We start from the raw sequence: 24,795 nt of genomic DNA, 5'->3' as shown, positions 1-24,795 counted from the left end.
ATGCGTCTTTTTGATCGCGCGTTATTGCACTTTTTGTTCGGTGGTATGATAATAAATCATTATTTTTTGCTTCGTTTTTTATTTTTATTTTTTAAGGGGTTCGCTAAAGGGGTTAACTAATGGGACAGTTTTATAGGGCAGGTCATTACGGACGCGGCGATACCAAATATGTGTACTTTTACTGTTTTTGTTTTTTTTTATTTTGAAAAAATGGATTTATTGGGGAATATTTTTTTTTTTTTACTGATTTATTTAGCGATTTTTTTTTTATTATTTTTAACACTTTTTTTTTTTTTTTTTTTTTTTTTACTTTATTACCTTGTCCCAGGTGGGACATCACTGTCCTGTGACAGATCGCTGATCTGTCACATCACAGATCACTGTGACAGATCAGCGATCTGTCACAGGCACTGCTGCAGACTTCCTCATGCCTGCGCTTTGCAGGCAGTGAGGAAGTCAGCTTCCTGCAGGCCCCCGTCGCCATCTTGGATCCGGGGGCCTGTAGGGAAAGAGACCCCCGCAGCAGCGCTGCACATTGCGCTGCCGTGGGGGGCTCAGGGAAGCACGGAGGGAGCCCCCTCCCTGCCGATGCTTCCCTTTAACCCCCGGTACACCGCGATCGCGTTTGATCGCGGTGTGCAAGGGGTTAACGTGTCGGGGGCGGTCCGTGACCGCCCCTGACACATTGTGCCGGGTGTCAGCTATGATAATTAGCTGACACTCGGCCGCGATCAGCGGCGCTCACCACGTGGGCGCCGCTGATCGCGATGACGTAATATTCCGTCCATGGTAATTAGGTCCATGGACACATGGACGGAATATTACGTCAATTGTAGGTAAGGGGTTAAATATACCAGAGGAACATGCAGACGCCTTTACAGATATGGATGGTCCTCTTATATATTTAAAGTGATGTTTGGTAATTGATCAGGAAACTGGCCTAATTGAAGTAATAAATCTTCCTAAATACCAGTGGTATTTATTCCTAATTCTGCAATTCATTATTCTCGTACATGTTCTATCCATGTACTGTACCTAATTATATCCTATAGACATGTTCACATGGATGTAAGGGTCGCATGGGCCTGAGGTGTTATGTCGCGACCCTAGGTATCAGTAACATGGGTTCTTCTGTGTGTGTGTGATTTGCTGTAGATGTTTCCAACTTAGGTCGCAGACCCTCAGATAACACAGAAACGTAGTGAGAATTCAATGTAATATATAAAGCTCAATGTGGGTGTGTATGTATGTATTTATGTAAGTATGTATTTCCAGGATTGGCATCTGCACCGTCATAGTTACAGCCACAAAATTTTGCACAGTCACACGTCTGGACCCCGAGAGCGTCATAGGCTATGTTGTGAGGCGAAATTTTAAACCCACGCGTTCCAATTCACCAAACAATTTTGCCCCTATCTACATAATGGGGAAAAAGTGAAAGGAAAAGTGTTGGAGGCAAATTGACAACTACCAGATGTGAACAAGGGGGACTTAAAGAATGAGAGCGATGGCGCCAAAGAGTATATACCGTACAGTTGCTAAGGTGGGGCCCTGACATGGGATACTCACCACACACGGGGATAGGAACACACACACAAAATGCGCCACACACTACCACGTGCTTCAACACATATACCACCCTCAGCACACATTTCACCACACATACACCAACCTCGCCACATAAAATTCGAAACACAAAAGTCGCCACTCAAAACTTGCCACGATGTCCCAGAACTGTTTAATACATGAAAAATGAGCTGTGATTGGTTGCTATCAGCAACAGTTTTCTTTGTAGACAGTTGTGGTAACTGAGGCCTATTATTCTTATAATTTCTATGGTGTTATCATCCTGTAAAGCTGGAAATAACACAATTTATTACCGTGCCAACACAGACCACCCTCTGACACAGACTGCAGGGGGAGCCCAGTATCACACAGGATAGGATTAGATACACGGCTCAGCAGTCAGTATCACACAGGATAGGATTAGATACATAGCTCAGCACACAGTATCACACAGGATAGGATTAGATACACAGCTCAGCAGTCAGTATCACACAGGATAGGATTAGATACGCAGCTCAGATCACAGTATCACACAGGAGAGGATTAGATACACGGCTCAGCACACAGTATCACACAGGAGAGGATTAGACACACGGCTCATCAGTCAGTATTACACAGGATAGGATTAGATACACAGCTCAGCAGTCAGTATCACACAGGATAGGATTAGATGCACAGCTCAGCAGTCAGTATCACACAGGATAGGAATAGATACGCAGCTCAGCAGTCAGTATCACACAGGAGAGGATTAGACACATGGCTCAGCAGGCAGTATCACACAGGATAGGATTAGATACACAGCTCAGCAGTCAGTATCACACAGGATAGGATTAGATGCACGGTTTTTATGTGCAATATAATCATTATAATTTGTTATAACTAACCACAGTTGGTTACTATGCCCAGGCAACGCCGAGCTCTTCAGCTAGTCTATTTTATAAAATTAAAGTGAACTTTACTCGTGGAATTGGTCAAACATATACAGCATTTAGAAGGTACAAAGCCTGCCAATTACTGTTATTCATATATTCTATTTTAAACAGAGGCCGAGGCATAATGGTCATACGTGACAGTACATCACTTTTAGCAACAATATTACAGCAATACAGATGCCTGACTTGCATACTCCAATTCAACTAACTGTCCTTTACTGACCACAGCCCACTTACATGCGGTACCCTTACCACACCCTAGCAAGTCCAATACGCCTTCACTAAGAATCCCAGGTCCGGACTACACAGTCCTTCTTCAGCTCTACTTTGCCTGTGCTGTCTCAGGGTTAACCACAACCTACAGCTGTACCTCACTGGGTTCCCAGTTGTACCTGGATCACCCCCAGGGCAAGTGGGGTGGTTCCCTCACTTACTCGGTACCGGGCCGGTCTCTTAAAGGAGTTGTGTCGTGGCGACAGTGACCCGCTCCGTGGTACTGGATGTCCATGTAAAATAGGTGGATTGAATAAAGTTTATGTATGGATAAGTTCGTGATGCCACCTGTGGTATCTGATCAGAAGGGGACCAGCGCTGCAGTCCAGATCCTCAGGGACAGATGCTATTATGCAGCAGAGGTGACACCATTCTAAAAACTGCCCCTCTCAAAGAACTCAAAACCACATTCAAGATGTTTATTAACCCTTTAGGTGCTTCACAGTAATTTTTTTGAACGTGCTAGAAAAAAAATGAATGTTTAAATTTTTTTCACAAAAATTTTACTTTAGATCAAAAGTTTTTTACTTTCACAAGGGTAGCAGGAAAAAATGGACTGTAAAATTCTTCTGAGCATGCCGATAGCCTATATGTGGGGGACAACCACTCTTTGGGCGAATGGCAGAGCTAGGAAGGGAAGGAGCGGCATTTGATGTTTTGAATGCAAAATTTACTGGACGCCATGTGGTGTTCGTAAAGCCCCTGATGTGCCTAAATATTGAATCCCCAGAGTGACACTATTTTGGAAAGTAGACCCCCTCAGGGAACTTATCTAGATTTATGGTGAGCACCTTCAACCCCCAGTTGCTTCACAGAAGTTTATAACATAGAGCCATGAAAATAAAAAAGGGGAAGAAGCGCCATATTGAAGTTAAGATTTTTCTGGACTGGTTTTAGGGTGCCATGTCAAATTGGCAGAGTCCCTGAGGTGCCAGTAAAGGAGATCCTCCCCATAAGAGATACCATTTTACTAACTATACCTCTCAATGAATGCATCTAGTGTTGCAGTGATCATATTGACACCATAAATGGGTCACAAAATGTATTTACATTTGTCTTTTTGATAGTGTTTTTATTCCACTTTTTGTGCAGCAGTATGATGATAAAGCACCATTTTTTTCCTGGTTTTAATTTGCTTATAATGTTCTGTAAATGGGTTAACTAGTGGGATAGTTTTGTAGGTCTGGTCGTTCCGGATGCGGCGATGCCAAACATGTACTTTTTTTTCCCAAAATATACTTATTTCTGGGTACAATATGTATATATTTTTTATTATTTTGTGATTTTTAAAAAAAAAAATATATTTTTACAGTTTTTATCCACTTTTTAACGTTGTCCCTCTATGGGACTTTCAATTTTTTTCAGGCTGATCACTTGTAAAGTATAGGAATGCAGGAGCATTTCTATGCTGTACTAACTGTCAGCGCTGCATCTCTCAGACAAACCTGTTATATCATGCACTGCACATAATCTTGCAAGTTTGCTAGTTCTGATGACCCCAGTGTTGTCATGATGATATAGGGCCACCGTCGCAACAATTGGCCCCTTGCAAAGACTTTGCAGGGGCGCCGATCGGAGAGCAAAGGGAGCTCTCTCACTCTGCATGCCTGCTAAATAATGTTGATCGCATCATGTAGTGAGTGAAAGTGCCTGGTGTCACCTGTCAGAATCAGCTGACACCGGCAGGTGATCACCAGCACACAGACTTCTGTGCGCTGTAGAGAGCCATGATGTGTATATACTTCGTCGGTCAGAAATTACTTCCCAACAATGACGTACCTATACTGTAAATGTTGGGAAAGGGTTAAGACCCAGGCTGCCACTATACCCAACACGACAAGAGAAGTTATGCCATAAAATCAATAGCCTTTATTATTCCACAATCATATAAGCATAAAAACACTTAAAAGGAGATACGTGTCCAATAACACCCAATAAGGAAAATGTATATATATTGCCTCATGGCAAGCAGTTTTACTGGGCAGTTTATCGGAGAAACCTTGAAAAACCTATATATTTTTTTATACTGATTGTAAAAACGTAAACAAGGACCAAAAATGGATCCATCACACTGATCTGTTAACGTATGAGAACAAAACAGATTTTTCAATTCCACCTTATTTGTTGAAGCGCAAAGAGGACCCACCCATGATGCAGATCCCAAGAAGCAAAATGGTGCTTGGTTATTGCAGACACTGAGAAATATGGACTAAGATTTTGTTATATTTTCAACAACTCCAAATCTAAGTGCATTTGTTCTGTAATGTAAAAAAACATTGTTTCCTAGCACACCAGCAACAAAGATATGTAGTATACCAATACTGGGAAATGCATATACATACTGTATATATGAGCAATACATGTACTATGTATATCGTGTATCATTTACCTAGTGGTGAGCATATATACGATACAGAAGAATGAAATAGCTGCACTTGTCATTTACAGTATATATGGATTGTTTATGGGTCTAATTTGTCAACATAATGACTCACTTTTTGACAGACTAAGTGTGATGATTTACAGTGTGGGTGTGCGCATGTACATATATATACCACAATCTATTGTAATTTATCTCACTTAGTCTATGGTTTCCTCTCTACATTCTCTTGCTTTTTACCTATAACATGATAATGTAAAATCCGCTGAATAAAACAACGGAAGAACGAAGAAGAATGTCTAGAGATGAAATTGGAAAATGTCATACCATGTGTATTCTTAATCTGTGAAAGGATTTGCCCACTACCTAGACAACCCCTTTCTGAATGAAATAGTCCTCCTTGTAAAATAAACGTAACACATACTTGGTGAGCTGCATTTCTTGCTACATGTTCACAGATTTACCAGTGGAAAAGCCAAACTTCACATGCCACAAATGCAAGCTTGTGTCCCTGTTGGAGGAAAAGTTGCAAAATCTCGAAGAGAGGTTAGCTACGTTGAAGATCATTAAGGAAGGTGAAGAGTTCTTGGACAGAGCACAATTATCTCTTCATGTTACAGAAAGAGAAGAAATTCGAAGTGCACCTGAAGAAACAGAGGAATGGAGACATGTGACCCAGAGAGGCAGGAGGATCAGGAGGCAGTCAGCACCCATACTGCTCAGGAACCAGTACCAGGCTCTCACGCAGGAAAACGATGAAGAAATACATCAGGATAAGACTTTGCCAACAAACAGAAATTTTGAAGACCTGAGTCTTCTTTTTCAATGGCTTTGCTATTTAGTTTAGTGTAGGGACCCGTAAGCGTGAGGAACTTTGGCGCAGTTTACGGGCTCAAGTATTTTGGCCAAAATATCAGCTAATACCTCACTAATTGGTATAAAAAAATTTTTTGCACTACATGATTCGGGGTGCAGCCGAGCCCAGACACGTTTGGTCTCGTATGAGGGGTGTTCACACTGGGATGCAATGAGAGGGTGCTGGCCAGCCCGCCTAATCGAATAGTAGGGGCGTTACTAATAGGCTGTGAACCAGACACCATGCATTCCCTTTGTGTGAACGGTACCCTATGCGGACCCTCATTGTGCAATTGTATACTGGGCAGTCACCCCCTCCAGGAATGGGTATGTGGAGAGTGGCTGTTAATCTGGTATTTTGCACCTGTGTTGCTGACATCTTGCTATATGGGCTGGCTGCACCCTGCAGTGCATTTGTTGTAGACCTGGGCAGGTAAGTGTTGCTGCCTTTTTGCTTGTTGTTATATATGAATTTTTGAAGACCTGAGTCTTCTTTTTCAATGGCTTTGCTATTTAGTTTAGTGTAGGGACCCGTAAGCGTGAGGAACTTTGGCGCAGTTTACGGGCTCAAGTATTTTGGCCAAAATATCAGCTAATACCTCACTAATTGGTATAAAAAATTTTTTTGCACTACATGATTCGGGGTGCAGCCGAGCCCAGACACGTTTGGTCTCGTATGAGGGGTGTTCACACTGGGATGCAATGAGAGGGTGCTGGCCAGCCCGCCTAATCGAATAGTAGGGGCGTTACTAATAGGCTGTGAACCAGACACCATGCATTCCCTTTGTGTGAACGGTACCCTATGCGGACCCTCATTGTGCAATTGTATACTGGGCAGTCACCCCCTCCAGGAATGGGTATGTGGAGAGTGGCTGTTAATCTGGTATTTTGCACCTGTGTTGCTGACATCTTGCTATATGGGCTGGCTGCACCCTGCAGTGCATTTGTTGTAGACCTGGGCAGGTAAGTGTTGCTGCCTTTTTGCTTCTTGTTATATATGAATTTTTGAAGACCTGAGTCTTCTTTTTCAATGGCTTTGCTATTTAGTTTAGTGTAGGGACCCGTAAGCGTGAGGAACTTTGGCGCAGTTTACGGGCTCAAGTATTTTGGCCAAAATATCAGCTAATACCTCACTAATTGGTATAAAAAAATTTTTTGCACTACATGATTCGGGGTGCAGCCGAGCCCAGACACGTTTGGTCTCGTATGAGGGGTGTTCACACTGGGATGCAATGAGAGGGTGCTGGCCAGCCCGCCTAATCGAATAGTAGGGGCGTTACTAATAGGCTGTGAACCAGACACCATGCATTCCCTTTGTGTGAACGGTACCCTATGCGGACCCTCATTGTGCAATTGTATACTGGGCAGTCACCCCCTCCAGGAATGGGTATGTGGAGAGTGGCTGTTAATCTGGTATTTTGCACCTGTGTTGCTGACATCTTGCTATATGGGCTGGCTGCACCCTGCAGTGCATTTGTTGTAGACCTGGGCAGGTAAGTGTTGCTGCCTTTTTGCTTGTTGTTATATATGAATTTTTGAAGACCTGAGTCTTCTTTTTCAATGGCTTTGCTATTTAGTTTCATGTTCACAGATTTACCAGTGGAAAAGCCAAACTTCACATGCCACAAATGCAAGCTTGTGTCCCTGTTGGAGGAAAAGTTGCAAAATCTCGAAGAGAGGTTAGCTACGTTGAAGATCATTAAGGAAGGTGAAGAGTTCTTGGACAGAGCACAATTATCTCTTCATGTTACAGAAAGAGAAGAAATTCGAAGTGCACCTGAAGAAACAGAGGAATGGAGACATGTGACCCAGAGAGGCAGGAGGATCAGGAGGCAGTCAGCACCCATACTGCTCAGGAACCAGTACCAGGCTCTCACGCAGGAAAACGATGAAGAAATACATCAGGATAAGACTTTGCCAACAAACAGAAATTTTGAAGACCTGAGTCTTCTTTTTCAATGGCTTTGCTATTTAGTTTAGTGTAGGGACCCGTAAGCGTGAGGAACTTTGGCGCAGTTTACGGGCTCAAGTATTTTGGCCAAAATATCAGCTAATACCTCACTAATTGGTATAAAAAAATTTTTTGCACTACATGATTCGGGGTGCAGCCGAGCCCAGACACGTTTGGTCTCGTATGAGGGGTGTTCACACTGGGATGCAATGAGAGGGTGCTGGCCAGCCCGCCTAATCGAATAGTAGGGGCGTTACTAATAGGCTGTGAACCAGACACCATGCATTCCCTTTGTGTGAACGGTACCCTATGCGGACCCTCATTGTGCAATTGTATACTGGGCAGTCACCCCCTCCAGGAATGGGTATGTGGAGAGTGGCTGTTAATCTGGTATTTTGCACCTGTGTTGCTGACATCTTGCTATATGGGCTGGCTGCACCCTGCAGTGCATTTGTTGTAGACCTGGGCAGGTAAGTGTTGCTGCCTTTTTGCTTGTTGTTATATATGAATTTTTGAAGACCTGAGTCTTCTTTTTCAATGGCTTTGCTATTTAGTTTAGTGTAGGGACCCGTAAGCGTGAGGAACTTTGGCGCAGTTTACGGGCTCAAGTATTTTGGCCAAAATATCAGCTAATACCTCACTAATTGGTATAAAAAAATTTTTTGCACTACATGATTCGGGGTGCAGCCGAGCCCAGACACGTTTGGTCTCGTATGAGGGGTGTTCACACTGGGATGCAATGAGAGGGTGCTGGCCAGCCCGCCTAATCGAATAGTAGGGGCGTTACTAATAGGCTGTGAACCAGACACCATGCATTCCCTTTGTGTGAACGGTACCCTATGCGGACCCTCATTGTGCAATTGTATACTGGGCAGTCACCCCCTCCAGGAATGGGTATGTGGAGAGTGGCTGTTAATCTGGTATTTTGCACCTGTGTTGCTGAGATCTTGCTATATGGGCTGGCTGCACCCTGCAGTGCATTTGTTGTAGACCTGGGCAGGTAAGTGTTGCTGCCTTTTTGCTTGTTGTTATATATGAATTTTTGAAGACCTGAGTCTTCTTTTTCAATGGCTTTGCTATTTAGTTTAGTGTAGGGACCCGTAAGCGTGAGGAACTTTGGCGCAGTTTACGGGCTCAAGTATTTTGGCCAAAATATCAGCTAATACCTCACTAATTGGTATAAAAAAATTTTTTTGCACTACATGATTCGGGGTGCAGCCGAGCCCAGACACGTTTGGTCTCGTATGAGGGGTGTTCACACTGGGATGCAATGAGAGGGTGCTGGCCAGCCCGCCTAATCGAATAGTAGGGGCGTTACTAATAGGCTGTGAACCAGACACCATGCATTCCCTTTGTGTGAACGGTACCCTATGCGGACCCTCATTGTGCAATTGTATACTGGGCAGTCACCCCCTCCAGGAATGGGTATGTGGAGAGTGGCTGTTAATCTGGTATTTTGCACCTGTGTTGCTGACATCTTGCTATATGGGCTGGCTGCACCCTGCAGTGCATTTGTTGTAGACCTGGGCAGGTAAGTGTTGCTGCCTTTTTGCTTGTTGTTATATATGAATTTTTGAAGACCTGAGTCTTCTTTTTCAATGGCTTTGCTATTTAGTTTCATGTTCACAGATTTACCAGTGGAAAAGCCAAACTTCACATGCCACAAATGCAAGCTTGTGTCCCTGTTGGAGGAAAAGTTGCAAAATCTCGAAGAGAGGTTAGCTACGTTGAAGATCATTAAGGAAGGTGAAGAGTTCTTGGACAGAGCACAATTATCTCTTCATGTTACAGAAAGAGAAGAAATTCGAAGTGCACCTGAAGAAACAGAGGAATGGAGACATGTGACCCAGAGAGGCAGGAGGATCAGGAGGCAGTCAGCACCCATACTGCTCAGGAACCAGTACCAGGCTCTCACGCAGGAAAACGATGAAGAAATACATCAGGATAAGACTTTGCCAACAAACAGCAACCTTGTACGCCCTCAGAGTCCTCCTGGATGGAGAAAGAAAAATGTTGTGAAGAAGAAACGGAGAGTGGTGGTCATGGGGGATTCCCTGCTGAGAGGAACAGAGGCCGCTATCTGCAGACCGGATATAACTACAAGAGAAATGTGCTGTCTTCCAGGTGCAAAAATTAAAGATGTGTCTGACAGGATATCAGGACTCTTCAGACCTACAGATGACTACCCATTCCTGCTACTACATGTGGGGACAAATGACACCACAAGAAACGACCTGGAAACCATCTGCAGAGACTTTGAAGACTTAGGCAAGAAAGTGAAAGAACTGGGAGCGCAGGTGGTCTTCTCTTCCATCCTCCCAGTGGATGGCCATGGAACAAGGAGGTGGAATAAGATTCTGCAGGTGAACAACTGGCTACGTCGATGGTGCCGTCAGCAACGATTTGGATTTCTGGATCACGGAGTGAACTACTTATACGATGGACTACTTGCTAGAGATGGGGTGCACCTTACGAAGACTGGAAAGCATGTATTTGGAAGTCGCCTTGCTACACTTGTAAGGAGAGCTTTAAACTAGAACAACATGGGAAGGGAAGCAAAAGACCAGAAAAAGCCATACACCTGACAAATGCTATTGAGAACTCTGCTATTAGAAGTGGAAAGGAAGAACAAAGACGAAAGAATCTAATTAATAAAAATATTGGAGAAAGAGAAACCAATCACAAACTAAAATGTTTCTATACTAATGCACAAAGCATGGGCAACAAACAAGGAGAATTGGAACTACTAACACAGGAACAGAAATATGATGTAATTGGAATCACTGAAACTTGGTGGGACAATACACATGATTGGAATACAAGACTAGAAGGATACAACTTATTTGCAAGAAACAGACTTGATAAACGAGGAGGGGGTGTCGCATTGTATGTTCGAAACGCATATATCTGCACAGAGATTGAAGCTTCAGAGACTGGGAGTTCTGTGGAAACTGTTTGGGTAAGAATACAAGGACAGAACAATGGAAAGGACACCATTGTAGGCATTTACTACAGGCCTCCTGTGCAAGCCGAAGATATAGATGAACTCTTTATGCATCAGATGGCCAAGTTCTCCAAAAAATATGACATAGTTGTCATGGGAGATTTCAACTATCCAGACATTTGTTGGGAAGCTCTCTCAGGCAAAACTAACAGGTCAAGGAAATTCTTATCCTCTCTTGCTGACAACTTTATCTTCCAAAAGGTAAGGGAGAAAACAAGGGGAACTGCTACCTTGGATCTAATCCTTATAAACAGGGAGGAAATGGTTGAGGAGGTAAAAGTGGCTGGGACCCTAGGAGGTAGCGACCATGCTATTTTAGAATTTTGGATTACTAGAGGTGGAAGACCTGTGAAGACTCAGACGTCAAGGTTAGATTTCAGAAAGGCAGATTTTAAGGGATTCAGAAAGAGAATTGGAGGGATCCAATGGCTGGATATCCTTAAAGACAAAAATGTCCAGGAAGGATGGGAAATCTTGAAAAATGAAATTCTCAAAGCACAGTTGTTAACAATTCCGAAAAGAGGGAAGAATAGGAAGCATTTAAGGAAACCAGGATGGATGAACACAGAACTTAAGCACATGCTAAAAAGGAAGAAAAAAATGTTTATAAAATGGAAAGAGGGAGGCATATCTAAAGAAGAATATAATGCTGTCTGCAGTACCTGCAGGGCACAAATCAGATTAGCTAAAGCTGAAAATGAACTGAGGCTTGCAAGAGATGTCAAAAGCAATAATAAAGGATTTTGGGGATATGTCAAAAGTAAAAGAAAAGTCAAAGATGCTATAGGATTTTTACAGGATGAAAATGATGAAATGGTAAGACAGGATGTTGAGAAGGCTGAACTTTTAAATTCCTATTTTGCATCTGTTTTCTCTCAGAAAGGAAATGCAACATCAACTGTTATTCACTGTCCTATTAAGGGAATAGAAGAATCCAGGATATCTATAAACAGAAAGATAGTGAGGAAACACTTAGCTAACCTAAATGAATTCAAGTCTCCAGGTCCAGATGAATTACACCCCAGAGTACTGAAGGAGATAGCAGAAGAAATTTTTGAACCCCTCTCCATAATCTTTGAAAATTCTTGGAGAACAGAAGAAGTGCCAGAAGACTGGAGAAGAGCAAATGTTGTTCCTATCTTCAAAAAGGGGAAGAAGGTGGACCCAGGCAACTATAGGCCGGTGAGTCTGACTTCTATACCAGGAAAGATCTTTGAACAAATTATTAAACAACATGTATGTCAATACCTGGATATGAATGAAGTGATTAAACAGAGTCAGCATGGGTTTCTAACTAATAAGTCATGTCAGACTAACTTAATTTCCTTCTATGATGGTATCACTGATTGGGTGGATCAAGGAAATGCTGTAGATATAGTATATCTTGACTTCAGCAAAGCATTTGACAAAGTCTCTCATACAATCCTTATTGAAAAAATGACTAAGTATGGAATGGACAAGGCAACTGTTAGGTGGATTCATAACTGGCTTAGTGATCGGACCCAAAGAGTGGTCGTAAATGGCTGCACATCCAGTTGGAAGAATGTCTCAAGTGGGGTACCACAGGGCTCTGTCCTGGGCCCTGTATTGTTCAACATCTTTATCAACGATTTAGATGAAGGAATTGAGGGTAAACTGATTAAATTTGCTGATGACACAAAGCTAGGAGGGATAGCTAATACTAGAGAAGAGAGAGAGAGGATTCAAAAAGATTTAAATAAACTGGAGAAGTGGGCAGCAACTAACAGAATGGTTTTTAACAGGGAGAAATGCAAAGTACTACATCTGGGCAATAAAAATGAAAAAAGCATATATAGAATGGGAGGAATAGGGCTAAGTGACAGCACATGTGAAAAAGACTTGGGTATACTAATAGATCACAGACTGAATATGAGTCAACAGTGTGATGCAGCAGCAAAAAAGGCAAATGCAATTCTAGGATGTATTAACAGAAGCATACAGTCTAGATCACGTGAAGTCATTATTTCCCTCTACTCCTCTTTGGTCAGACCTCATCTGGAATATTGTGTCCAGTTTTGGGCACCACATTTTAAAAAAGACATCAACAAACTGGAGCAAGTTCAGAAAAGAGCGACCAGAATGGTGACCGGTCTGCAAACCCTGTCTTATGAGGAAAGGTTGCAGGATTTGGGAATGTTTAGTTTGCAAAAGAGAAGACTGAGAGGAGACTTAATAGCTGTCTACAAATATCTAAAGGGCTGTCACATTGTAGAAGGATCAACTTTATTCTCATTTGCACAAGGAAAGACTAGAAGCAATGGGATGAAACTGAATGGGAAGAGACACAGATTAGATATTAGAAAAAACTTTTTGACAGTTAGAGTGATCAATGAGTGGAACAGGCTGCCACGAGAAGTGGTGAGTTCTCCTTCAATGGAAGTCTTCAAACAGAGGCTGGACAGACATCTGACTGGGATGATTTAGCGAATCCTGCTTTGAGCAGGGGGTTGGACCAGATGGCCCAGGAGGTCCCTTCCAACTCTACGATTCTATGATTCTATGATTCATCTCTTGCCCTGGAACCGTTTCAGAAATGTCAGCGCTAGGTTTCCTTGTGCTCGTGTGAGAAGACTATGGAACGTGAGCCCTGCAGCCGCTAGTAGGCTACTGTGCACTTACTTCCCTTGGACAAACAACAGACAAACAGAAGAATAGTGGCTCCTGATTGACATAAGAATGTCACGTGAGCCCCGGGAGAGCTGGCACCAGCATCGCTGGAATGGCGCCAGTGTGGGAGGTAGCTGTTATTTTTAGTTTACTTCACTCTAAAAGGAGTAGTGAATAAGCCCTTTAACATCAGTGTTTATTATAGGTCTATGCCTCACACAATATCACCCAGTGCCGTATATAATTGATGTATGCCATTCTCAATAAGTATGGGAGTTCATTGATCGCATTAATTGGTGTTCATATACAATTCTTCCTGTATCTGATCACTGACTACATGTCTATGCCAGGCATACTTACATGGGATTTTCTACACACACTGCACGTCTCCTGTGTATATAGTCTTAAAAGAAGGTCAAATGTTTATTATGTTTTATGTTAATTAATACCCTCTGCATTTTCTAAGCCCATCATTGTTGGGAATATTGGTGGATTCCATAGGGACTGGACTAGCTTTCTCTTTGCAAAACCTTTCTTCCGGGAAGCCTCTGTCTTCTCCCGCTACTACCTACGGTCAAGTTGCATAGACATTGTTAAAGTGGCGAGCGACTGAACATTTGTTGGTGCAACGGGTGTTTCTACAAACCTCATATAAACATATGCCCCTTCGGACTACACTGTAGATGCTTATTTTAAGTGAAAATGAATCCAGTATGCCCAATCCTTTTATCCCCGGAATCAGGTACGGACTATGGTTAAAAATCAGCCCTGGCATTTGAAATCACACAGGCCCATGTTGTCCCCGTCCCCAAGCACCAGATGGGATATATTACTAATATTACCCTGGATGGAGGAAAGCAATTGTTTGTACAAGACCCATATTTCTAATGATACCTGTGGCCTGCTGGGGTAAATGACGGAGTCAGCGACTTTGTGCTCTGTCACAACTCTTAACAGTATGGGTGTCTTGAGACCACTGATTCTGCTAACAAAGTAGCAGAAAAGGCAGCCCATGACCAGACAGGCCCTTCTGACCTTTGCCAGAATTGCCAGATAGCCAGTCTGGCCTCGCCCTGAATACTCTTTTTCCAACATAGTAGCTAATAAAAATCTTTCTGCCCTACTTTTCAGGAAATAACCAGAGCCTCTGCAGTTGCACGGCAGTAAAGGTGACACTTATTCTGCAGGGAAAGTAAAAATGGACAATATTGCTAGCTGCCATAGGGTGAAGGGTTCTGATTCTATCCAAATCCTGTCCACAACAGGCCACATTAGCAGCACCAAGAAAGCCAAATGGAAATCAAAATTAATACTTTAGTGTTCTAGAAAAACTAAATTACTTTAAAACAAGAATTTTGTATGACTATGAATCATGAGATGTTATTTTTCACTTTCATGACCGATAAAGAGTTGTTTTTAAGGGAAAACCAAAGATGGACCAATATGGCTGAAAAATCGAAACAAATAAAGAATCTTTTCCATTTGCTGAAAACACTGCAGTCAGTATTCATGAATCTGCTTTATTGCTCTTGTTTCTTCTGTGGCACTGCACATTGATATTAATATACAGCAGATTAATAGTAATATCTACAGTTATAAAAGAAGAACTGAAAACTCCCTTGATATTGACAGTCACCTTTTTTTACTTTTACCTGATCTCAAGAACTAATATTGGTAACCAAAACAGTAGCTAAAATGAGTTATAAATAATAGCTGATAAACTAATAGCTTCCTATAACACTAAAGAAACATTACTTTGTAAAAAAGAAACATACTGGAAATCCAATTTTTTTTTGGTCTATGTTACATTGCTATAAGGCACATCTCATAATAAAACATGAAACTCCATCAGCCTTGTAGTTCACAGTACAGAAAACCCCCCAGAAATCTTATCTATAGCTATGATAAAGAATGCATAAAATATTTATATACCCTGTTAATTACAAACATAAATTGCACTGAAGTGATTAGAAAACTTAGCTGGGCTCAATAGCCTCTAGATATTGTTTTGCATTTCTTTGCAGTGCTACGTCTTAAAAAAAATGGACTTTAATTACGTAGGCAATAGCTGGAAATTTTCTAAACTGTGATCTTACATGGTACCTTCAGGGGTTCTGGTTTTAATTTGAATGATCAGAACATCTGCTACCTTTAACGATAACTTGCTTGGAAGCTGCACAGAACTGCGCCGGATGAAAATCACCAATGCATTAACAGAAATGATCTAGTGGCAGTGGGCCTTACTGAAGCAATATCATTTGTCAGGGACCTTATTGAAAACAATGATTAGAAGAAAATATTCTTAGAATGGCTACAAGCCTTTCTAGAAATGACATTCACACTTCAGCAACCAAGCTTCCATGGATCAAAACTCAAACGAAACAGTTCTTTTACTGCCTGAAGATACAAAACAGCATGTTCTTTCCAGTGTAATTCTACAGTGTGAAACTGGAGCTGCATGTAACATTTAAGGTCATTATTGATAGCAACGCAATGTCAGAAGTATTAATCCGAAGATCTGTTGCGTTCCGAAAATTGACAGTAGGCTTGACGTGCTCACGAGAAACCTTAATGTACTTGTAATATTTAGAAAGAAACCTAACAAATGGTTAATCCCAAACAATCGAGAAACCAGTATTGATCGGATATACTGTATTTTAAGGATAGACATTCGATAACAGTACTAGGAATCAATACATTCATAGTACGGGCACTTTCTCTTCTATAACCAAGTATCATGATTACTTGACTCATACCAATCATCTGTTTGGAAATTCTGCGCTCACACTATAATTGTATCTCATCTACATTGCAATGAGGTTCTGCGCTTTGTAGTGTTAGAGCCTCTTGTCATCAACAGTGTTTTTATTCTGATGTGTGAGTGACAGTCTGACACATGTGGGGCTGTTAATTTATGTAGTTGAAACATAAGAGAAGAGCAGCTCAATAGATTACACCTGGCTTCTAAAAGTCTTCAGATGATCTCTAATAATATGCTTCACTATACTATAAAATGTGATATTGTGCTTCTAGACAGCTGAATCTTAAACATTAAATTCTCCATCGGCTCTCAGAAGTGAAGATCACTTTGATTCGCTAAAACTTTTGAAATAGTAAAAGTTACAGCGTGCCTAGTACAATTGGATTGGCTTGGGATGGTATATTATGCTAAACTTATGCATTTCTTCATGATAGGATATCTCTTGGTGGTATCCATACTTAAGGACCCCAAACACACCATTAGGTGACTTACATTTTTCTGACCAGTCCTATTATTTTGAAGGCAGATAAGCTAATAGTACATGACTCTGAAAGCTGCTTACTGAGCTCTATGCCTAGAGAACACATGAAGCTCTAGAGATAGCTGTCAACTAAGCAGTTATCCATTACGTGCAGGCAACAAGGTCCATGGAATAATATAGCAAAGGTCTGCAACCTGGGGCACTGTAGATGACCACGTATACAGCAGAATCATCACACACATAAATTAGAATTTGCTTAAGAGGACAACAATAAGTTCTTTAGGTTAAACATGGGGATCACTTTCATGACTTCCTGTGGTCATGTGAAGAGATGGCCACATTGATAATATTTCATTTGAATAGGGGTGGATCCACAGTACTTGGCAGCTGCACTATGATGTTGACGAAGCTCTGCTATTCAGTTCCATAACTGCCAACATCAGGCTGACTCTGGCACTGAGAATAGCTGACCGGTGGGAGTGGTTAGTGTCGAACCCTCACCAATTTCATATTGATGACCTAGCCTATCCTCTGGATGGGTCATCGATATAAAAATAGTGGAGCAACCGCTTAACTTGAATATAGGATTTCACTGATTGAGCGCCTTTGCCGGCTGCCGCAGTGTTTTTGTTGACTGGTCTCCCTGAGGTCAGTGATTGTTTTGTAACTTGAATATGTGCAATAACAGTAAGAACTCAAAAGGAGAAGCAAATTTCTAAAACATTTACAAATACGCCTTCTCTTCAATCAGATCCTCTACTGGTTGAACATAATTAATTTAACTAATCAGGATAAATAAATCTATTCTAAACAAATTAAATTAGGATCAGTTTTAAATAAATCTCTCCAAACTTGCATATTCTAGCGAATCTGAATTTTTGGCTGACACTAAAAGGCTGGATGCCATTTTCCTTGCTTTATTTGGTCCAAAAGAAGGTTAAAGGACAAAAAAATCCACATTCACCTAGTCCTTCACCTGTCACTGCAGATCCACTGTCAACCTCTGGCTTCCTGGGCCTTTGAGCCAGTTACCTCTTTAACTGATGTTAATGCATGCGCCAGCCCTTGTGACTATGTAGGGTGACGCATGTCATGATATAAAGAAATGTGTCAGGGCTAGTGTTGAGCATTCCGATACCGCAAGTATCGGGTATCGGCCGATACTTGCTGTATCGGAATTCCGATACCGACTTCCGATATTTTTTCAATATCGGAATTCGGCATCGGAATCGGAAGTTCAGTTGATTGACGGCCTGACGTCATCATGATGCGCGGTGTGTGCGCATCATGATGCGCCGTCATTTCGGGCCTTCCGGGGGTCTCTGCCGGCCTGCCGGGGGGCTGTGCCGGCCTGCCGGGGGGCTGTGTGGACTGCCCGGGGTCTGTACCGGCCTGCCGGGGGGCTGTGCCGGCCTGCCGGTGGTCTGTGCACCCTGTGGGGGTCTGTACCGGCCTGCCGGGGGGCTGTGCCGGCCTGCCGGTGGTCTGTGCACCCTGTGGGGGTCTGTACCGGCCTGCCGGGGGGCTGTGCCGGCCTGCCGGGGGGCTGTGCTGATGTCCGGGGGTCTGTGCAAGCATCGTCCGATGGGACTACAAGTCCCATCGGGCGATGCCTGCTACCATGACAGTGATTGACACATTAGCCAATGATGGGACAGTAGTAGTCCCATCATCCGGCTAATGTGTTAAATGTTAAAAAAAAAAAAAAAAATACTACATACATACTACATACATACTACATACATACTACATGCATGCTACATACATACTACATATATACTACATACATACTACATACATGCTACATACATACTGCATGCTACATACATACTACATACATACTACATACATACTACATGCATGCTACATACATACTACATATATACTACATGCATGCTACATACATACTACATGCTACATACATACTACATATATACTACATACATACTACATACATGCTACATACATACTGCATGCTACATACATACTACATACATACTACATACATACTACATGCATGCTACATACATACTACATGCATGCTACATACATACTACATGCATGCTACATACATACTACATGCTACATACATACCACATATATACTACATACATACAATACATTCATACAATACATACATAGACATACAGTACATATAACATAGAGTAACATACTTACCAATACTTGTCACATTGTTCCCCGAAGCCATTGTCTTTTCCGGGATAAATATTAACATAACAAACCACAAAAATACTCACCCACGATCCGAAGCAGTCCACGAGTGTGTCCCACGACGATCTTGGGTAGAGAACTGCAGCATCAGATGATGCTGCCGTTCTCTACGGGCTGCAGGAATCCAATGACGGAAGGTAGGTATCCTTCCGCACTGTATTCCTCCGCCACTTAAAAAAAAAAAAGTCCCTAGTCTCACTTTATGCCATTGCTGTGTGGGAATTTCCCACGCAGTAATGGCATAAAGTGAGACTAGGGACTTTTTTTTTTTTAAGTGGCGGAGGAATACAGTGCGGAAGGATACCTACCTTCCGTCATTGGATTCCTGCAGCCCGTAGAGAACGGCAGCATCATCTGATGCTGCAGTTCTCTACCCAAGATCGTCGTGGGACACACTCGTGGACTGCTTCGGATCGTGGGTGAGTATTTTTGTGGTTTGTTATGTTAATATTTATCCCGGAAAAGACAATGGCTTCGGGGAACAATGTGACAAGTATTGGTAAGTATGTTACTCTATGTTATATGTACTGTATGTCTATGTATGTATTGTATGAATGTATTGTATGTATGTAGTATATATGTGGTATGTATGTAGCATGTAGTATGTATGTAGCATGCATGTAGCATGCATGTAGTATGTATGTAGCATGCATGTAGTATGTATGTAGCATGCATGTAGTATGTATGTAGCATGCATGTAGTATGTATGTAGCATGCAGTATGTATGTAGCATGTATGTAGTATGTATGTAGTATATATGTAGTATGTATGTAGCATGTAGTATGTATGTAGCATGCATGTAGTATATATGTAGTATGTATGTAGCATGTAGTATGTATGTAGCATGTAGTATGTATGTAGCATGCATGTAGTATATATGTGGTATGTATGTAGCATGCATGTAGCATGCATGTAGCATGCATGTAGTATGTATGTAGTATATATGTAGTATGTATGTAGCATGTATGTAGTATGTATGTAGCATGCATGTAGCATGCAGTATGTATGTAGCATATATGTAGTATGTATGTAGCATGTAGTATGTAGCATGCATGTAGTATATATGTAGTATGTAGCATGTAGTATGTATGTAGCATGCATGTAGTATATATGTGTTATGTATGTAGCATGTAGCATGCATGTAGCATGCATGTAGTATGTATGTAGTATATATGTGGTATGTATGTAGCATGCAGTATGTATGTAGCATGCATGTAGTATATATGTAGTATGTATGTTGCATGTAGTATTTATGTAGTATGAATGTAGCATGTATGTAGTATGTAGTATGAATGTAGCATGTATGTAGTATGCATGTTGTATGTATGTAGCATGTAATTTTTTTTTTTTTTTTTACATTTAACACATTAGCCGGATGATGGGACTACTACTGTCCCATCATTGGCTAATGTGTCAATCACTGTCATGGTAGCAGGCATCGCCCGATGGGACTTGTAGTCCCATCGGACGATGCCTGCACAGACCCCCGGAGCCTGCACAGACCACCGGCAGGCCGGCACAGCCCCCCGGCAGGCCGGCACAGCCCCCCGGCAGGCCGGCACAGCCCCCCGGAGCCTGCACAGCCCCCCGGCAGGCCGGCACAGCCCCCCGGAGCCTGCACAGACCACCGGCAGGCCGGCACAGACCACCGGAGCCTGCACAGACCCCCTGGCAGGCCGGCACAGCCCCCCGAAAGGCCCGTACAGACCCCAGAGAGGCTGTACAAGGGCAGGAAAGGGTTTTTCTTATTCCGATACCGGAAGTCCCATAGACTTGAATGGGACTTCCGGTATCGGAATCGGCGATACCGATACTTTTTTTAAAGATCGGCCGATACCATCCGATACGATACTTTGAAGTATCGGACGGTATCGCTCAACTCTAGTCAGGGCCTAACGAGTGCCAGAAGGCCAGAAGTGCTGGTGCGGTGTGAAGAGGAGATAAGCCCTAGAGCAGGGTTCCCCAACTCCAGTCCTCAAGGCCCACCAACAGATCATGTTTTCAGGATTTCCTTAGTATTGCTCAGGTGATAATTGCTTCACCTGTGCAATACAAAGGAAATCCTGAATACATGATCTGCTGGTGGGCCTTGAGGACTGGAGTTGGGGAAACCTGCACTAGAGGAGTGTGGAGATTCTGGACACCAATGGAGGGCCAGCTGGAAGCTGCAAAGGCAGACACAGGGGAGAGGCTAAGTGAGTATGATTTTTTGTTTTTATCACTTTCCAAGCCCATCCGTTTACTCTGTGGAGTTTAGAAAGCTCAGATTATAATAAATGGTGTTTTTAACACCAATGATGACTCATTCAATGCAAATCATATTTCTTGTCTGATTTAAGCAAATATACCAAATTAGAATTTTGGAAAATTCACTAATCACTCATCTCTAGCAACTAAATTGCCTATAGGATGAAAGAAGAATATCAAGAGTGAATAAAAGAAAAAAATATACAAGGGATTTTATTACTAAATTGCCCATCTGGGGACCAATTTTAACCACCACGTTACATGATAACATTAGATCACCCGCATTACAGCATAAGATTAGCGCCATATTAGCATTGACCTCATGAAGAAGTCAATGCACCTGGAAGAAGCAGTAAATGTATACTTACATTTTTGGGATTTTCCAAAATCTACAAGCCTTTAAGAGGATTGTGTTTACCCATTGTTATGTTTTTTTTGTGACTCCAGTTCTTTGCAGTCCTCACAAATATGTCTATGTAAAAACACAAAAAAGTGAATCTGTCCCGAATTTGCCTGATCGGTGGGCCCCCAAAAAAAGAGAGCCCCCCGAGCTATTTGCCTTTGAATAAATCATGTATTAATGGGTATTTTAAGCATCACTAGGCATAGCTTATATCCCATTTCAGTTATGTTTATAGGCTACATGTAACAAAAACATTACTATAGGCATGTAGTACCGGCTCGAGGCTCGGATTATATTTCATTCTACTGATTGTTGCTAGAACTAATACACATTAAATAAAAGAGTGCATTGCTTTAAATTCTACGTCTGATATTTCCTTACCTGCCATACAGCTACAGACGCCTTCTGCCTATGTCAAAAGGCGCAGAATGGAGTGGATGCTAGCGGAAAATGTTGCAGACCTTATGTGCATTTAACCATTTAGCGTCCGAGTGTGTGAAATAATCATACTGCATAATTCATCTGGGTATCTACCAAGGTGAGGGCATGAGACATTTATAAAGTAAACCCCGGCATTTTATGGCATGTGTCAGCAGCCTTGTGCCTCATGCATTCATTAAACACTGTTATTTTGTCCAGTGGAACAATATTAAATGTGGAATGGAAATGCAATTGATCCAGTAGGATATGAAGAAATTGTCTGACTCTAAGCCAGCAGTCGTAGACAGAGCAATGCATCAAACTCAGGAATATGTGAAACTCAATTACCATCTAACTGAAAGTAAATGCTGATGATTGTTGAAATGAATCAAATTTTAATTTTAAATCCAGATTATGAAGTGGTTATATGGGGCTCGGGGGAAGTTCTGTTTTATGGGATGATGGCATTTATCAAACTAAGATTTTCAACACAAATGTTCAATGCAGATTTATCTCTGATATACACCTGAGCAAATAAGTCTTTTTATATCAATACGTCGCAATTTAGATTGAGCAGTGACGGACTGGGGTGTCCATGATCCACCAGTAAAACTGATTCTGGAGGCCCAATCTACAGCTACGTACCAATATTCACAAACTAACGTCCAATACATTCTCCTTACATTTGAATGGAAAGATGATTGCATTTATGTCCAATTACGTATCCACTGCAGTATTAGGAAAATGCAGCGGTCAGGAATTGGTGGACCAATAAGTGAGAGGTGAGGATCCGAGGAATGACATTTATGGCACATCATGTAATGGCAGATTTGGCCACAAAACTTAAAGGGTTTGTCTTGTCCAAATCGATAAGTCTGTAGTCATTCTGTGTGACTGCAGACTTATGAATCCCCCCAGTGCATGCACTGCGCGCTGTGGGAATTCACCGGTTTCTGAGCTGGGACTGGAGGGTATGTATGCATTACACATACTCCCGGCCAAAACCCATCCATTGGGAGTGGCCTCGCTCCACACAAGTGTATGAAGCGAGACCGTGCCTACCAGTTGGGTTCTGGACGGGAGTATGTATAAAGCCATGTTCGGTATTTGGTCAGTATTTTACATCAGTATCTGTAAGCCAAAACCAGGAGTGGGTGATAAATGCAGAAGGGGTGATGTGTTTCTATTATATTTTTCCTCTGCTAAGCCAAAACTAGGAGTGGAACAATCAGAGGAAAAGTATAATAGAAACACGTCACCACTTCTGCATCAATCACCCACTCCTGGTTTTGGCTTACAAATACTGAGGTAAAATACTCTGACCAAACACTGAACTTGTGAACCGGCCTTATTTATACAAACTCGTCAATGCACAATGTGCACGCTAGGGGGATTCATAAGTCTGCAGTCACACAGAGTGCAGACTTATCGATTTGGACCAGACAACTCCCTGAAAATCAGCAATCAATATGAAAACCATACATTTTTTGCTGTAACTCTCCTATAGGAAAGTTCCTTTTGTGGAATGCAGTCTGTAGAATAAACACCAACCGGTTCTGAAGGGCTACAGCTGTCAATGAATGATGGGAATTAAACTCCCTCATGGAGGAGAAAGTGTTAACAGGAATTTGAAACACACACACCTATATTTAAAGGGAATCTGATAGTAGGATCAGCTCTCCTATGCCTTCTATATGGGCATGTAGGTAATAGGAAGCTTAATAAAATGCTACCTTGATATTTGCGATCTGATGTCTTACTCCAGAGAAATCCACATTTTTCTTATATGTAAATGAGCTGTATCAGTGCTGAAATTCCGGCTACTTGGAGGAAATGATCTTTATGTCTCTCAGCAGCCTCTGGTTTTCAGTCATAGTGGCATGGCCGGCTACTGCTGAGTACGTAGTGAGCAGCGGCTGTGAGCACACCCCGGCAATGACTGACAGCCGGTTCAGCACTGATGCACTGCAGGGCCAGCTGTCAGTCAGTGCCGAGGTGTTGTTACAGCTGCAGCTCATTGAATACTGAGCAGCGAGTGAAGCAGCACTGACTGCACCTCTATGACTGAAAAGCAGCAAATCTCAGAAGGTATAAAGCTAATTTTCTTCTGATATCTGGCCTTTGAGTGTGACAAGCGGGCAGCTTTAGAACACTATTATCCTGCAGATTAACCAATATCTGCAGATTATTAGCATTTTGGGGACATACAGTAACAGGTTCTCATTAAGGGAATGGGAGGACTGCAGTAAAAAAACAGTTTATCAATCTTGGGGTTATTTAGTCTGGAAAAGCGAAGGCTTGGGGCGAACTTATTACAGTCTACAAATATATTAAGGTGCATTACAGAAATCTTTCTAATGATCTTTTTACATCTAAAGCCCCCGTTACAGACTGCGATATCGCTAGCAATATCGCTGTAAAGTCACCGATTTTGTGACGTTGCTAGCGATATCGCTGTGTCTGATACTTACCTCCGACCGGCTCCCCCCCGCTGGTTATCGCTGATCGCGCGAGAAGCTGCTGGACCATTCCTCGTTGGTTACTTCCTGCGGCGCTTCCTGTGGCGCCGACGAGCGACGCGTGGACCCGGGCGGGAGGACGCAGGATCGCTGCGTCTGACAGGTAAGTAGCGATCCCCGTCCCCAGCGATGTCGCTGGTGAG

General features: G+C 42.3%; 1 protein-coding gene across 2 annotated transcripts in view; it reads right to left on the bottom strand.

Moving 5' to 3' along the window:
- The window catches only part of HS3ST5 (heparan sulfate-glucosamine 3-sulfotransferase 5), a 505,040-nt gene that overhangs the window by 197,280 nt on the left and 282,965 nt on the right, over positions 1-24,795 (bottom strand). The gene's annotated exons all lie outside the window — the stretch shown is intronic.

This window comes from Dendrobates tinctorius, unplaced genomic scaffold (assembly GCF_039654945.1).
Source record: "Dendrobates tinctorius isolate UK_male_01 unplaced genomic scaffold, ASM3965494v1 ptg000046l, whole genome shotgun sequence".
Classification (NCBI taxonomy): domain Eukaryota; kingdom Metazoa; phylum Chordata; class Amphibia; order Anura; family Dendrobatidae; genus Dendrobates; species Dendrobates tinctorius.
Note: the sequence above shows the minus strand (reverse complement) of the source record. Positions and strands in the feature narration are given on the sequence as shown.